This window comes from Furipterus horrens, unplaced genomic scaffold (assembly GCF_987537825.1).
Source record: "Furipterus horrens unplaced genomic scaffold, mFurHor1.1.pri manual_scaffold_3, whole genome shotgun sequence".
Taxonomy (NCBI): Eukaryota; Metazoa; Chordata; class Mammalia; order Chiroptera; family Furipteridae; genus Furipterus; species Furipterus horrens.
Window position 1 is genome coordinate 145,571,103 of NW_028327173.1, and position 15,297 is coordinate 145,586,399.

General features: G+C 41.1%; 1 long non-coding RNA gene across 1 annotated transcript; it reads right to left on the reverse strand.

Annotated features, from left to right (window-relative positions):
* Positions 1 to 2,781: 2,781 nt before the first annotated feature.
* Positions 2,782 to 9,345, reverse strand: LOC150016257 (uncharacterized). The gene is made up of 3 exons (XR_016510041.1): positions 9,269 to 9,345; positions 3,105 to 3,226; positions 2,782 to 2,995 (listed from the first exon to the last, which is right to left on the reverse strand). It is a non-coding gene; the product is annotated as an uncharacterized LOC150016257 (long non-coding RNA).
* Positions 9,346 to 15,297: the final 5,952 nt, after the last annotated feature.

Genomic DNA, 15,297 nt, shown 5'->3' on the forward strand with positions numbered 1-15,297 from the left:
CGCTGATGTTATCTGCTGTAGGAAATGTGTGGCGCTCTTCGGCTCTTCTCTGAAACCTGCCCCTACTACTCGGTAGTGCGCCGAGACCAGCGCCTCTCCAAGTCCTCGCCTTCTACCCCTGCCTTCTACCTCTCCCAGCCCGAGAGTGCGGTCCCAAGGGGAGCTGGAGGGCCGGGGAAGCTCCGGGTGCACTGGATCCCCCCAAACCCGCGCCTACAAAGTAGGTGTGAGCCCAAGAGAACCAGTTTAGCCCAGCGGCTCTCGGGGGAACACTCCACCACCACCACCACGTCCCCAGCAGTCCTGCATTTCAGTCCTGGATTCTAAGATCCCCTTGACCCCTGGCAGGCGTCTTCTGTATTTATCAGAGCTCAGAGCTGGGGCGGGGTAAAGAACTAATACAAAGTTGTGGCTATCCTTTAGCCCCAGCCTCGGGGCGTCTTCTTTGTAGCAATTTGCAAGACTGGGCTGGAGAGACGTGTACAGCGCCGTTCAAGAGGCGGCGGGTATGGAGGTGGGTTCTGTGGGCGTGATGCATATCTGGTGGGAGACAGCTGCCTGGCATCTGTAGGTGTTGGAGATGTCGGGGGCTGGGCAGAGGTGGGGAGCGGTGGAGAGAACTTTGTTTCAGCAGAGCTGGCTGGGAGTGGCGGCCTACCCCCCTGCTTGTAAGTGACGATGTTGACTGCGTTTTGCTAAATGCTTTCTGTATATTGCCTCATTCAATCCATCTCCCCCAAATACCAAGAGGTCACTATTTTATTTTTATTTTTAAAATAATTTATTTGTTTGTTTATTTATTTTTAGAGAGAGGGTAAAGGAGAAAGAGAGGGAGAGAAACATCATTGTGTGGTTGCCTCTCACTCGCGCCCCCAACTGGGAACCTGACTTGCAACCCAGGCATGTGCCCTGACTGGGAATCGAACCAGCGACAACTTGGTTTGCAGGCCGACGCTCAATCCACTGAGCCACAGCAACCAGAGGTAAAATATCACTATTTTAAAGATGAGAAAATTCAAGTTTAGAGAGAATAACATGCCTTCCATTACACAGCTAGTAAACAGCAGAGAGAATTATGACTGGGCTGAGATCTGACTCCCTGTAATCACTGCTGGACTGTCCTGATAACATAGCTATTGTCATTGTCACATGCCATAACTCCAGCCGTAATGTTTGGACCTTAAAGCTTCCCCCCGCAACTTCATTTATACATTGCCTTACATGTACGCCATCTTGTCCTTTAAAAAAAGGAATTCAAGATAGCTTACCTACATAACCTACAAGAGAAGTATGTGAAATGTACAGTGAAAAATAAGTTACATAAAATGGAACCATAAATGAAAATCGTTTTCTAAAAATGCACCCCATAGAGTCTAGTACACTTGCTTCAAGGGGGACAACAACTTTTCTCCTGTATTTCTAGCAGTCAAGTTCAAAAGGGAAGACATCTAAAATTCAATTCCTGTCACAAGCAAGACAAAAAAAGAAAAAAGAAAAAGAAGAAAGAAAATTACTTAAGAGAAGATGGATTCTTCTTGATACTGAGACTGAAATAAAATTTATCTAAAGAATCCCAATGAACTTTGGGGTGTTAGAACCAAGTCCTCAGTCACATCATATATATAGAAGGGGCATGTGGATGTTTAATAAATATTAAATGACACTTTACTAGAATTATATTGTATACGCATGTCTGTGTGCCAAGTGGATAAACATATACCTTTATGTATGTGCATAACTATATGCAAACGTGTGTATACATAGACTATTTGGGGAATACACACAATACTAAGCATACATGTAGGCAGCTGCACACACATGTAGGCAGCTGCACACACCTATACACTTGCAGTCCATTATGTGTATAAGTATATAAATTATTAGTTCATTGAGAAACAAGTCTTGCTGAGTTTTGTAAAGAAAGAGGCCTGATTCTGGCCTCTACATTCCCTCCTCTCTGGCCTTGTGCAAGCTCTATACCCCACTTGCACCTGATTCTGTTTCTCAGCCCACCTGAGCTCTTTTCTGAAGCTTTCTGGCTGCTCCTACTTGAGCAATTTGTCCTTTCCAGACACCTACAAAATTAGATGTTAGCTCCATTGCCTTCGTCATCTTCTGCCATGTGGTTAGCCTCCCTGGAGCCTTCTGAGGCACCTCTAACCTTAGGAACAAATTTCTTCTTTTCTCTCATTCTCTCCTTTCACTTCTTCTTCTACGTCTTTAACCTCTTTGATGGGCAGTCGTCAATGTCTCTGTAACAGCTGAAATAAGCTGGGCACCATTTTCTGCCTCTGCCTCTGCCTGCCCCCAGGGTGGGACTTTTTCCCTGTCATTCTTCCTTTTGATCGGGTATTCTTAATTAATGTCCGTGGACTTTTATTTGGCTTTTTGATGAGTATTGTGAAGCTTCTGAGACTAAAATACCTGCTTTCAACAGATTTTCTAAATGATCCATTCCCCAAATCAGGTGTTTTTATTTTCCTCCACAGCTTCAACAGGACCCATATGACTCTAATGTTTGAATATACTACAACCTTGATATCTAACATCCACACCCACATTTCAAACTGGTCACTTCCTTTAATTATCCCACAGGACTTCCTCCCCATCTTCACAGCCACATGTTGGCTTTGACCCCCATTACCTCAGAATCTGAACATGCGTAATAGCTTCATAACTAGCCTCCCTAATTACAGAACCTCCTCTTCTCTGATCCTTCTTTCATGTTGCTTTTAGATTTACCTAATCATGTCATGTCTCTACTTTCAAACTGCCAAGGAATCTCCAGTTATCTACAGAATAAAGTGCAAACTTCTTAACATTATGCATCTTCACAGCTGGACCTTACCTGTCCAGCCTGGCCTCCAGCCCTGCCCTCCCAGGCAACTGCCCTCTTAGGTTGCACCTCGGTCACTCCTGGTAATTGCTGTGTCCTGAGCCCCTGCCAGTGTTGGTGCTTTTGCTTTTGTACCTCCTGCCTACCATCTCTTTTCACCTGGTAAACACACAAAAGTACAGTTATACCAAATGCACGTCAAACCGGTAAGTCACCCTAGAGGGCACATGCAGGATTGCCTCCTGGGTGCAGAGGTGTGCAGACTCACCTTTCAGAACCTGTCTGTGGCTAGCACAGCTTCCACTCTGTTGTCTGCCATTGATTCATTCATTTGAGATGTATTCACTTGGTGCCTACTTAATGTTAGATGCTATCCTTACCATTGAGAATCTGGTAGAGAACAAGACATAAGATCCTTGTTCACAAGAGCTTACATATCTAACAAATAGACTGTAACCAAATCAATAAATAAACAAATACGCCACAGTTTTTCACCCTGATTTCTAGGAGCTGCCATTTCAGATTTGGGTTACCCAGCTGGGGCACCATGATGTGTCCCAGTTGGGCTCCCCTGCCTTGAACCTGTGAGAACAAGCTGCCACATTAAGGGGCGCATAGCTCCAGAGGAGAGTGGAGAGAGATGGAGAGGGAAAGGAGGGAGGGGATGGAGCACCATCCTTTACTCTCCTGCTGAGAGCTGCTCCTGTTTCTGAGATGGGGAGAATTGGCCTCGTTATTTTATGATGGTGATTGGCTGCCCCACACAGATGCACACTGAACACCCAGTTCCTGCTGCTGCTCACCCTGGACCAAAGCCAGAGGAACTTCCCACATGAGAAGTGGCTCCTTTTGCTCTGTACCTGTAGATAGTGGGCATGTGGCTGGATGACTGCTTGTTTTTGTCCCAGGCACCTTCTCATGCATTCAGCAGCAGGCTTCTCTGGGTCTCCCCATCTGTGGGCCATCTGTTCTGGAGAATGTCTGTTCCCTTGAAGTATCCCCAGTATTCTCCAAAGGGAATTTTATGATTGTCCAATAAATTTCATTTTAAGATAGATTGTCCTATGTATAGGCCCTAAATGTGAATACCCATTCTTATTTTCAGCTGCTTTGAAGGATGCTGCCTGTCGCTGTGAAGTCCCTTCCCAGAGTCCCATCACAGAGCCCATAATTTTGGTCAGAATGGCCTTAGATTTGATCAAATTTGATTTTGGAATTTTTCAAAGATGCCAACACAACAAACAAATAGAAATACATGTTGTTTCATGGCTTTCACTCCCAGTAGGATGGGAGTCCCTGGAGGGCTTTGAACCGAGGAGGGACGAAATCTGACTTCTGCTTTATACGGTCTCTCAGGCTGCAAGTTCCAAAGCAACTCATGGGAAGTAAGAGCAGAAGGCTCTAGGTGGAAGTGCCTTTATAATTTCCAACTGGGTGGGTCTGCCAGGTTGGTGGCTTTCAAATTGTTTTGAACATCACTCCATGGTAAGAAGAGTGAAGTCACATTTTATATTCTGTGACTCAGATGTACATTTATCATACCTGTAAAACTGAAACTCAGGCTGTGTGAAACAGTAGTTATTCTTAGTACATGTGGTTCAGTCCGATCCTTTTAAGACTTTTTAATTTTGTTCAATGGCATTAAAAAGTAAATGCTGGTCAGAACCCACTAAAATGATCTGTTACTGGGTTGGGCTCATAGTTTATGAAATACAGCTCTTGGTTGACCTCTCACAATAACAATAGGTCTCCATAGTTACCCCAGGAAATGGGGACCAGGTGGCACTGAGTAGGGGAACATTTCACTTTTCATTGTTTTCCCTTTTGTAATTTTTATTTTTGTGTTATGTGCATGTATCTATTCAATAAATAAATTCTGTTTTAACTAATTAGGGGAAAAAGCCTTCCTGCTTTCTGATTCTGATCTGAATGGCTTTGTAAAACCAGAGGCTGAGGCTGGCAAAAGTAAGTTGTGAGTGAATTTACTTTGTTGAAGTTTATCAAAAAATATCAAACAAGATTTTTTTCACAGACATTTTCACAGAATGGTACAGTGGTTAAAAGCTCTGGAGTTAGACTAAGTTTGCATTTCAGTCGCAATGCTTCCTAATATTGTGACTTTGAGCAAGTTAACTTCTCTAAGCCTCATCTCCATGTCTGTAAAACTGGTACAAACAAGGTCTACCTCATGAAACTTATCTAATGATTATATGGACATGGTCTATGCCTAGCATGTAGTAACCACTGAAGACTTGTTAATGATCTGAGTGGTTACTCTGTGCCAGGTTGTGGGCACACAAGGTGTGTTTCAGAAACCCAATAAATGCTATGTGATCGTATCCAAGGGACACCTACCCTAGCTCTTGGTTGATGGGGGCGAACTTCTCAGAGGAAGTGAAGTGTGTAGGTTAAGATGCAAAGGGTGAGATGCCTGGAATTGAGGGGAGAGAAGAGCAGAGTGCTTTGCTGAATTACAAGACTCAGGAACTTAATTCTGCTTCCTCCACACCTCCACTCCCATCAATATATAAATAAGGTTCTCAAGTCTAACTGAATCTTATTGCCTTTGCAGAATCCAAGAGGTTTTACACGTTGAAGAGTCCCATGGGCTCCTTAGCTCCCTCACTCCACTTTAGATGTGATTCAATTAACACTACTCTCAGGTGTGCCTTTGGGTGCTTGAGATGAGTGCTGCTGAACAGAGGACTGAGCTAATTAAAATTCAACACTGGGCTTCTTTTCAAATGGCTGGTATTGCGATCAAACAGCAGCAATTCAACCACTATTTTAAAGACTCCTAGTGTGCACCCAGCACCTTATTTAGCATTAAGGCTAAATAATTCAACACCTACAAGAACACATGGGTAAAGGCTGGGGGGGAAAAAGTCCATAGAGAGATTCAAATGGCCTGGATCAGCCCAAGGATGTGGTTTTCTGGGCACAAAAACTGATTAATATGCCTTTTTAAAAGTACTGTGATAAGTATAGTATTGAAATGAAAACTCCAGAGTATTAATAGATACTCTTGCATGTGAGCAGTGGAGAAAATCATTGTAAATTAATATGGGTGGTATTTCTCATACTGAGATCATCTGCAGATGCACCCTTAGAAGAAATTTTTTCCTTTAAAAGAGGCCATATTTACTCATATCTCAGAAATACTAAACTAGGCCATTTCACATGCAACTTGCAAGAATTTTACCTCTTGATTTTTGCAGTGCAGTTCTAATATCTCATCCCAGTCCTTGGTACCAAAGCCCAGTCTTCCCCATCCACATAGGGTGTGAATATCTCTGTATTCAGTCTGGTTCTTTATCATAGCAATAGGGATTGAAACTCTTGTGGCCAGAAAGCAGCCCTAGGAAAGTATAAATTGGGATAGAATAATCTTTTATGCTCCTCTGGCTTTGGAAGTGGGAAGCGAGGCTCTGTCAGCTGGACTAAGGGGTGTGTGTCTCAACCCTGTGGGTAACTGTTTCCTGAGTACAGAATCTGTGTTTCACAAATAATAAAGTCACACCAAGAGAGCATCATGAAAATTAGAAATGCATTGATTGAAAAGCAAAACTGAAAGCTTACATTTGCTGTAAGTATCAGTCAAGATTGATCTGTCCCCATGTTTCACTGGCAACTGAATAAAATATTTTGGTCAAAGTGATTTCTCAGAGTCCATCCAAATGATAACCAAAATTTATAGAGAAAGAAACATGTCTCTTTTTATTTTGTTGGTTGTTTTTTTGTTTATTTGTTTGTTTTGTTTTGTTTTCATCTGGCATCAAACTCAGAGCACTACTCTGAGCAAAGTGTGGAGCTAGAGGAGTCTGCGTTATGGCTTCACAAGCAAGGATAGGGACCTGTTGGTCAGTTAAGATAGTGGGCCAAGAGTCCAGCTTAACTGATTTTAAATTAATCAGTGAAAAGCAGGGCCACAGTGTATCACTAACTGTGATAAATCCAGTTAGTGCCCATATATGTGTGATATTCAAGTGCTTCAGAAGCGAGGCTTCTCTCCGAGGAAGGTTACCTCATGCTGGATCTTAATTTGGCCCATGCAGGTGTGATCCTGCTGCGGCATGATTGCTTTGACGCGGTTAGTCTGTATTTGGGTGGGGGTGTGATGAAATCTGGGTTAGACTTATCACGGAAATAGACAGGTCTTATATAATCAATGTTGGCAATTGTTTAAAAACAATCCTTTTAAAAATCTCAAGTGACTTTTGTACTGCACCAGCCAGAGGAAGCAACTAGGTCAAGTGGGAGGTAGGAGTGAGAGGTGGATGTGGGAGGAGGAGGAGTTTGCCCCAGGCCCTCCCCGCTTAGGAACACTCTGATCTCAGTGGGCGTGGCAGGGCCACATTGTGACATTCGGGGGTCCCTTCCTCCATAAAAATATATTAAATATATTTTTTATGATTGTGTTGGAATAAAGATAAATATAATCCAGACTAGATTCATTATTATGCAGTCATTCTTATCATATTCGTATTTTTCTTCTGATTTTAAAAGGAATTCAATTATAACATTTTCTTGGGCCTCTGTAGTTACTGTGAACTCTAGGCAACACACCCCCTTGATTAGTCAGTCCTGAGAGTTGACTGGCTCCTTCATAAAAGACAAAGGTTTTTTGGTGTGTGTGTGTATCTGTGTGTAGTTCTAGAAGAGTTACGGTCTTCTGGCTGTTGAGAAACAGTGTAAAATAAGGTAATTTTGAAGAGGAGCTCCCTCTCTGTCTTTTTTTGACAAGCAGTAAGGAGGAACATGAAAATCTGCCTGGAGAGCAGTAAGGTGAGGAAGGGTGTGAAAAGTGAAGGCCTGCTGGGGGAAGAGAGATAAACACATGGTGCTCTTTAAAACTAGGGGCTCTGAAGGGTCATTCAATGCCAGAGGGGCCAGCTTAGAGGAGCCAAAAAAAAAGCAGTACTCACTGACCAACTAGCTGCTGGCCGTGACTAAGGAGTGCTTGTCCTGTACAGTGAGGAAGGACCTACTGCTTCCATGTCAGACTTGACCTGCGAGCTATCTACCCAGAGGCCCAGACAGAATAAACCTGACAGTGCGAGGGCTACTGAAGAAAGTAGAGTGGACTATTACACACCATTGCCAGTCAGCAAAAACAAAGAAACAAACAAAAATGGGCTGATTTACTTGTTAAGCTATGCTGAGCTGGATTCTATGACCAAACAGAATGCTTTTTCCTTTTTCCTTTGTGTTTCTGTTTATCCTAAATTCTTTGCGATGATTATATAAACCAACGTATTGGGTACTTCTTACAGGTCAAGCACTGTGCCAGGAGATCAGTATACATTATTTCATGCCCTCCTCACAAAAATGATGATAGTTTACCCTTGTTGTCCCCACTGTATAGATGGGGATTTCAAGCTCAGAAAGGTTGAGTAACTTGCCCAAAGATGCATCGCTGCTGAACAGTGAAGCTGGGTTTCAGGCCAATGTGATCCTGGAGTGCAAGCTTATCACCAGTTTGCTACACTGCCTGCTCATCATATATTATGTGTTGCCTCCAAAACTGTTGTGCTTGTCAGATGCTACCCATTATGAAATCTGGGTGAGACAAGGAGGGTAAGTAAGCAGTGCTAACTATTGTATACTGTTGCTGGTCTCAGTGAAGTGCGAACCTTTTAACTGTCTTGTCAACTGTAATTTACAACCCAGACCATACAGGGGATTAAACTTTCTGTCCGGTTGCAGCTGCCCCTTGGCCCCACTCAGGCTAGGATCGCCTCTAAAAAGACTTGGCCGTTGGCGGGGGAGGGAGAGCCACTGACTTACGGCATTTTCAGGCCTTACCCCAAGTTTTCACTTTCAGTTATTTGAAAAGTGGAAGTATTGGTGTTGTTAATGTGCTATTAATATGCTGGGCAGGGGGCCATGTTACCTTTATATATCAGTTGTCACATGACTGGTTCAGAGCCTGTGTGAGTGTCTACACATGTGAGCATTTTCTTAACAGACTGGGCTAAAAATTTGGTTCCTGCTACATTGTCTTCTCCATGACTCTGTTTTTGGGGTCTTCGGACATTCTCTTTAAGAAATGAGGATTTATTAGATAAAATGACTCAAATATTATTCCTTAGGATTTGTTTTTTTTTAACTGTAACCAAAGAGGTTTTATTTATTTATTTACCAAGAGTTTTAGTTCATTATTACAGTAATCCCCCCTTATCCATGGGGGATATGTTCTAAGATGTCCCCCAGTGGATACCTGAACCTGCGGATAGTATCAAACCCCATAATACTATGTTTTTCCCATTTGTTTATACATCTGATAACGTTAAGTTTATAAATTAGAAACAGTAGGAGACTAGTAACAATAACTAGTAAAATAGAACAATTATAACAATATACAGTAATAAAAGTTACATGAATGTGGTTTTTCTCTCTCTCAAAATATCTTATTGTACTGTAAGTACTCACCCTTCCTCTTGTGATGGTGTCAGATGAGAAGAGGTGAGGAGGCATTTTTCATTTAGTATTTGTGGGCTGCAGTTGACTGCAGGTATCTGCAACTGCAGAAAGCAAAACCGTGGATAAAGGGAAACTACCGTGTACTTTTAAAACAACTGTCATGACTGCGCTATTTATACAATTTGTACTCCAATTTCAAAATCTACTTTTAAGAGTTATGAACATTTTTCTGAGGTGCAGTTATAACTTCAGACATTTAGTCTAATGTGTTGAAATTAGGAGTTAAGACTGATTTTGACTTTTCTGTTTTGGGGATTATTTGTCCAGTCCCATAAGTTCCCACTCTGGGCTGTCATTTTCTGGAACATCTCAGAAACCAGTAGTCTCAGCATCTTCGGCCCAACTGCCCTACCCAGCCTGCTCACAGCCTCTGATACAGATCAGGACACTGGAGAAAAAGGGTCTCTTCCTTGCCCTGCTTTCAACGCAGGGCAAACTGTGTGCTAGGAAGTTCCTGGCTCAGCAGAACTGCTTTCCTTCCTGGTCCCCAGCTTCTCAGGAGGACACACAGGTGACACCTAGGCTTCTATTTCCTGCTAGTCCATCCATGTCTCATTTTCTCTTTTACTCCTCCAGAACATTTAAGGACCTTTTTTTAATTTTCTCTGCTAGGTAACTTGATGCCTGGCATCTCTGCTAGCCCCAAGAGTTCATGCCAAATTCTGTCCTTACAAACACTGCAGTCCATGGCAGAAGGGTCAGATGGCCAACTATCCAGAATGCCCATGCAATAGACAGGGGTCTAGAGATAAGGAAATGCAAGAAGATGCAGCAGATAGGATGGCTGACCTGCCTTCTAACTTCTGCTTCAAAGAAGCATGACTATTCTGCAACATTATTTAACTATGACCCACCCTACTCCATCCTCTGGGGGAAGCTCTTTTCTCCTCTCAGACTTGTGTTTTCGTCCTCGTCGCTTGGGGCCAGGGGGTTGAACTGCCTAAGATTGACAACAGTCTTAATATTTTTTATGCTATAACTGACTTTACAAAGGCTGTCGATATCCCAAACCTAGAGTAGGCTTCTGAGAGTCAGGGGTGGCTCTTGATTCAGACTCTCAAGGCCCAATGTTTTTGGCAGATGAAGCTCTTTTTGAACAGTAAGTCATTGTTGAGTGACATGAATAGGACTAGAGCTAAAGAAAATTAAAGTTTCAAAAGATTGTCTAAAACAAAAGTCCTTTCAGCCCCTGGTATTCAGGGGTTCATCCCTCACTGAACCAAGGTTGCTCATTTCGCAAGGAGAAAGCAGACGAAAGTAGGCTATCTGGAATCCGAGTGCACTGGGATTGGAGGTCAGCCACTATTCAGGGATATGAAGTGTTCATTGCTCAGCATCAGGTTTATCCTGAAGGGGAAATTATAGATAACCCTTTCCTGTCTTAGCTGTGCTTATTCTCATCTCATATTTATCATGAGGGCAGGGCTGTAGTTACAGGTAACTACCAAACAGAAAACAGTATCACTCCAGTTTACTAGATTCCTTCTTCCCCGTCTTTTTTTTTTTTTTTTTTTTTTTTCTTTTTAACTCCTTTTGAAAGCTGTTGAAGTCTATCTGGTTTTTAAAGAAGTTTAACCCAGATCTCATCTCAAGGACTCAGGAGGGTCTTGTCAATTGTGGTGCTGACCTTAGCAAATGAATCCTGTTCTGGGCATGGCTGGAAAGGGCAGCACTCTGAGACTTCCAAGGAGCCTGTGGCCATTAAAGATGGACTGGTTCCCTAAGGGAGGCTTAGTGTTGTGAGAATCCCCAGGAACCATGTTAGGCTGAGCCTTCATGACTGGGGACTGACTAAAATCGGGCAGTTCCAGACTTTCAGGGGAGAGAAGTGGAAAATCCCAAGCCTTCCTGAATTTTTCCTGGAATTTCAGTAGACAGGTGGTTCCTCTTAGTTCACAAAGGACTTTCCATCCTTGCTCTTGGTCCATTACTCACAACATTCCTTCCCAAGTCACAGACACAAGTGCCTTGTTTTGGGCCACGGGTGAGTCATTAACAAATTAAGAATTGTAGTATATCTTCAAAGACTAGTTCAGCTTTTTGACAAAAACTGCATGAAGTCTTTCCTGAAAAGATTATGTCGCACACAGTGAAATATTTGTCTTTGCCTTTCTTCATCTCATTTCTGGTTCCTAGTTTCTGGTGGTTGTTGTCTGAAATGTCTGATTAGCCTTTGTAATTGATCCATATTATACAATTTGATTTTTATATGCTCTCTTTCTGATGAGTTATTTTGCTTCATTAAAAAGGCAAAAATATATGTAATAAAAATAAATAAAATGGCATATCAAAATTGTCTACATTCTGCAAATCATGCCCATTGCAACAACTTGCTTCCCTAAACTATAATAGTTCTTGATCCCTCACAGCACTTTTAGTGTTGACCTTAAATATGTCACCTTTGATTTTGAATGTAAACCAAAAATACATACTTTTTACTATGAATATAAATATTAAAAATCTGAATTTCATGGCTCGTTTTGCTGAGAAAAAATTCTTAAGAACATAGATCAGGAATCTGATGAATTTTGGTAGGGGCCAGCTGACAGGTTTGGTCCCCTCTCCTTTCCTTCTCTGGAGCTGACCTAGCTAGGACACCCATAAACTAGTTTCAAAAGGGATAGGGCCTGGTGAGGGGTCAGGGGCCATTAGACTTTGAGTTTTGCAGTTTTCCCCAACTTTTAAGTAAATGTTTAATGTTAGGCTGTTAGTTTAACTCTCTGTTTCTTTAACACACTAGACAAGTCACTTATTCTGAAATCTCGGTCTCCCCAGTGGTGCTGTAGTTGGTGGCAACTGTGATAATTTTCTTACTAATTCTGACTGAACTCCATACTCTTCAATTAGATAAGTGATACAGTAATGCATCATTAATCCAGACTCAGTACTTTCGGAGATTAGTAATTCCAGAGGTATGAGATGAAACTTGCTACATATACGAAGAAAGTGTTTATTAAGCCTGAGCGTATGATTGTAGGAGTAAATAGTTAATCTGCTAAGAAGAAAACTACCTTTGAGGATGCAAATACCTTTTAAGCTAATTACAGAGAAATTTAGCAAAGCAGACTGAGCAGCATCCTAAAAGAACCTTCAATTAATATATGATGTGCTAGGAAGTCAAAAAAATAGCAACACAAAACTCCAGACATATCCTTAAAGATATTCTATAGATGAGACTTAAAAATAAAAAACAAAAACATGGCATTGGCCTTCTTCACATCAATTAGTCCAAACTCAAAAAATTTAACTAGATGTCATAATGTTACAAGATTTGGGGTGACTTACAGGAGTGTAACATTTTGAGGGCAATCTAAGGACCTCTGGTATTTAAGTGTTGCCTTCAAATATGTGAGTCTGTTTAGGTGCATGTTTATATCTATCTGAGAGTGTGTTTGATGCAGGTGTGTGTCCTGTGATGCTACATTCCAGTGCCAAAGGAGTTTAAGGAAGCAGACCCAGGGACAAGAGCAAGGGCAACAGAAGTTATCTCTATGAAAAAAAGGAAAAAATCACATCAGAATTCTGAAGTTAAGTAAAAGCAAGAAAGAGACTTCACAGTGTAAAAAAACAAAGGGGAATATAAGAGGCTGACATAAGTTCATTGTAAATATTAAGATCTTCAGCAGAATAAAAATATGGAACCCACCAGAATAGAGTTTCTGAGACAGGTGGTTATTTCTTCATTTGAATAGTGTTTATATTTGGAGTTAATACATGAATTTTGAGATTTGTGTCTTAGAACAAGAGACCTGTATTCTATTTCTGACTCTGATAATGAATAAAACTATTAATTCCAGTTCAACCAATTTTTAGGAAGAACACAGACATGCAAAATTCCTCTAGGAGCTTTAAGTCTGGTTGGTAGAGTCTTTCTGACCAGCCCTTTGATGCTGACAAACTGGCTAACTCCTCTGAGGCTGAGTTTGAAATGATGGATGTGGCCAGCCCAGGTCTGCTTGCTCTGCGGCTGACACTGACTATGGTGCCCTGAAGGTAAATCGATACTAGTCCCAAATAAGTGTTTTTGTGGATATCAGGTGTTCATAGCCCACAGGCAGGCCTTCTTCCCATATTGTTTGGCATTTCATAGTTTCAAAGCCCTTTCTAACTATCAGTTCATCCAGCCTGCCCATCCATCTCTGGCTGATGGTTCTGCTTATCAACCCTGAAGCAGCAGAGCTGAAACCTACTCAGGACAAAGGCTTTCTTGCCACAGCTCAGGAGCATGTGGCAGGGACAGGGGCTTCGCAGAACCTTTTTCTTTCTGGGATGCCAGCACTGTGAACTGAACAGAGAGATACCAAACTGATATTGTCTTTCCTCCCAACAAAAATAGCTTCCTCACTTACTCGGCTCCAAGGCCTGGAATTCCTATAGAAAGCCATTGCCCTTCAAAGTTCCCTTTCAATGGCCATACTAGTTTTCCTCTGTGCAGCAATTTGATGTCATATATATATATATGCATGTATATAAGGTTTTGTGTATATTATATATGGTTATTGATAATTTTTTATAAATATATAGTATAAGGTTATATATAATACATAATATTTTAATATAATTATATATCATATATATGAGTGGGGACGAAGAGGGGGAAGAGAGAGAAAAAGAGAGAGAGAGGCCTTCCAAAATAGGGTTACTCAGAATAGATAACTAGTAAATGGTAAACTTAGAACTAGAATCTTGATTCTTTTGTCTTTAAATTTAGTGTTCTTACTACTAACCATGCTGCCTCCTCCATAACATATTCTACCTATAAATATTTTAGCACAATTAACTCATCAGGTTAACAGAATTCAGCAGATAAATGGTCCCTGTTTGGAATGGGATCTAGGACAGGGTGTGTGTGTGTGTGTTTGTTTTCCCCAAGTGTTTATTATGTATTTTAGACCTGGTGAGAAGTTAACAGAAGAGTACCTGGAACTGCGATCTACTCTCTACCTAGGTCCAATAACAATTATTAACAGTTTGCCAAATTTGTTTTCTTCCTCTTAAAAGTATTCTTTTCAAAACTTATTCGCAGACATCATGACACTTTACCCCTAAATACTCCACCATAAGTCCCCTAAATATAAGGACACTCTTTCACATACCCACACTTCACTTATAACTAATGATAATTCTATAATAATATCTAATAGCTAGCTAGCTCGTAGTTATTTTTTCCAGTTGGTTAGTTCTTATTCAAATGTTCTATAATTATCTTTTATAGCTCTTTCCTTTAGAACTAGGATCCAGACCAGAACCGCTCACTGATTTTGGTCATTAGGTCTCTTTAATTTCTTTTAACCTAGAAATGCACTGACCAGTACAGTAGCTACTAGACAGACATAGCTATCGGGCACTTGAAATGCAGCTAGTTTGAACTGAGATGTGCTTTGAGTACAAAACATACACCAAATTCTGAAGACTTATCGTAAAACAAAGAATGCAAAATATCTCATCAGTGTAACTGTAACATTGATTAAATGTTGAAACAATATTTTGGCTATATTGAGTTAAATAAAATATATTATAAAACTTAGTTGCATCTGTTTTTTAAAATGACATAGGTGTGTCTTGCATTGTATTTGTTGGGCAGAGCTGGTTCTAGAATGTGCCTTTCTTTTTTCCCCACGACACTGACTTAACGACATGTCTATGTCAGTTGTCCTTAGAATAAGATAGGCATATTTTGGTGGGAAAGAAAAGTCTAGGAAAAATCCCCAGAAAAGCCTGCTTTTGGGGACGGCCTAAAGAGTCTGCTAAAAGACTTACTGTAAACATCTTGCTAAGCTGTATGTGTGCTTGATGCAGGCCAGTTGATTGACCTTGGCTTTGTCTGCCTCCTTCATAGACTTTTAAAGTGTCTGAGGATTCACTTTCATGTATATTTTGATTTTTCTTTTTTAGGCTAATGTACATTTTCTCTCTCTCTTTTTTTCTTTTTCTTTTCTTCCTGTGCTTGCTCACTTCTGAATTCATTCTCTCAGTTC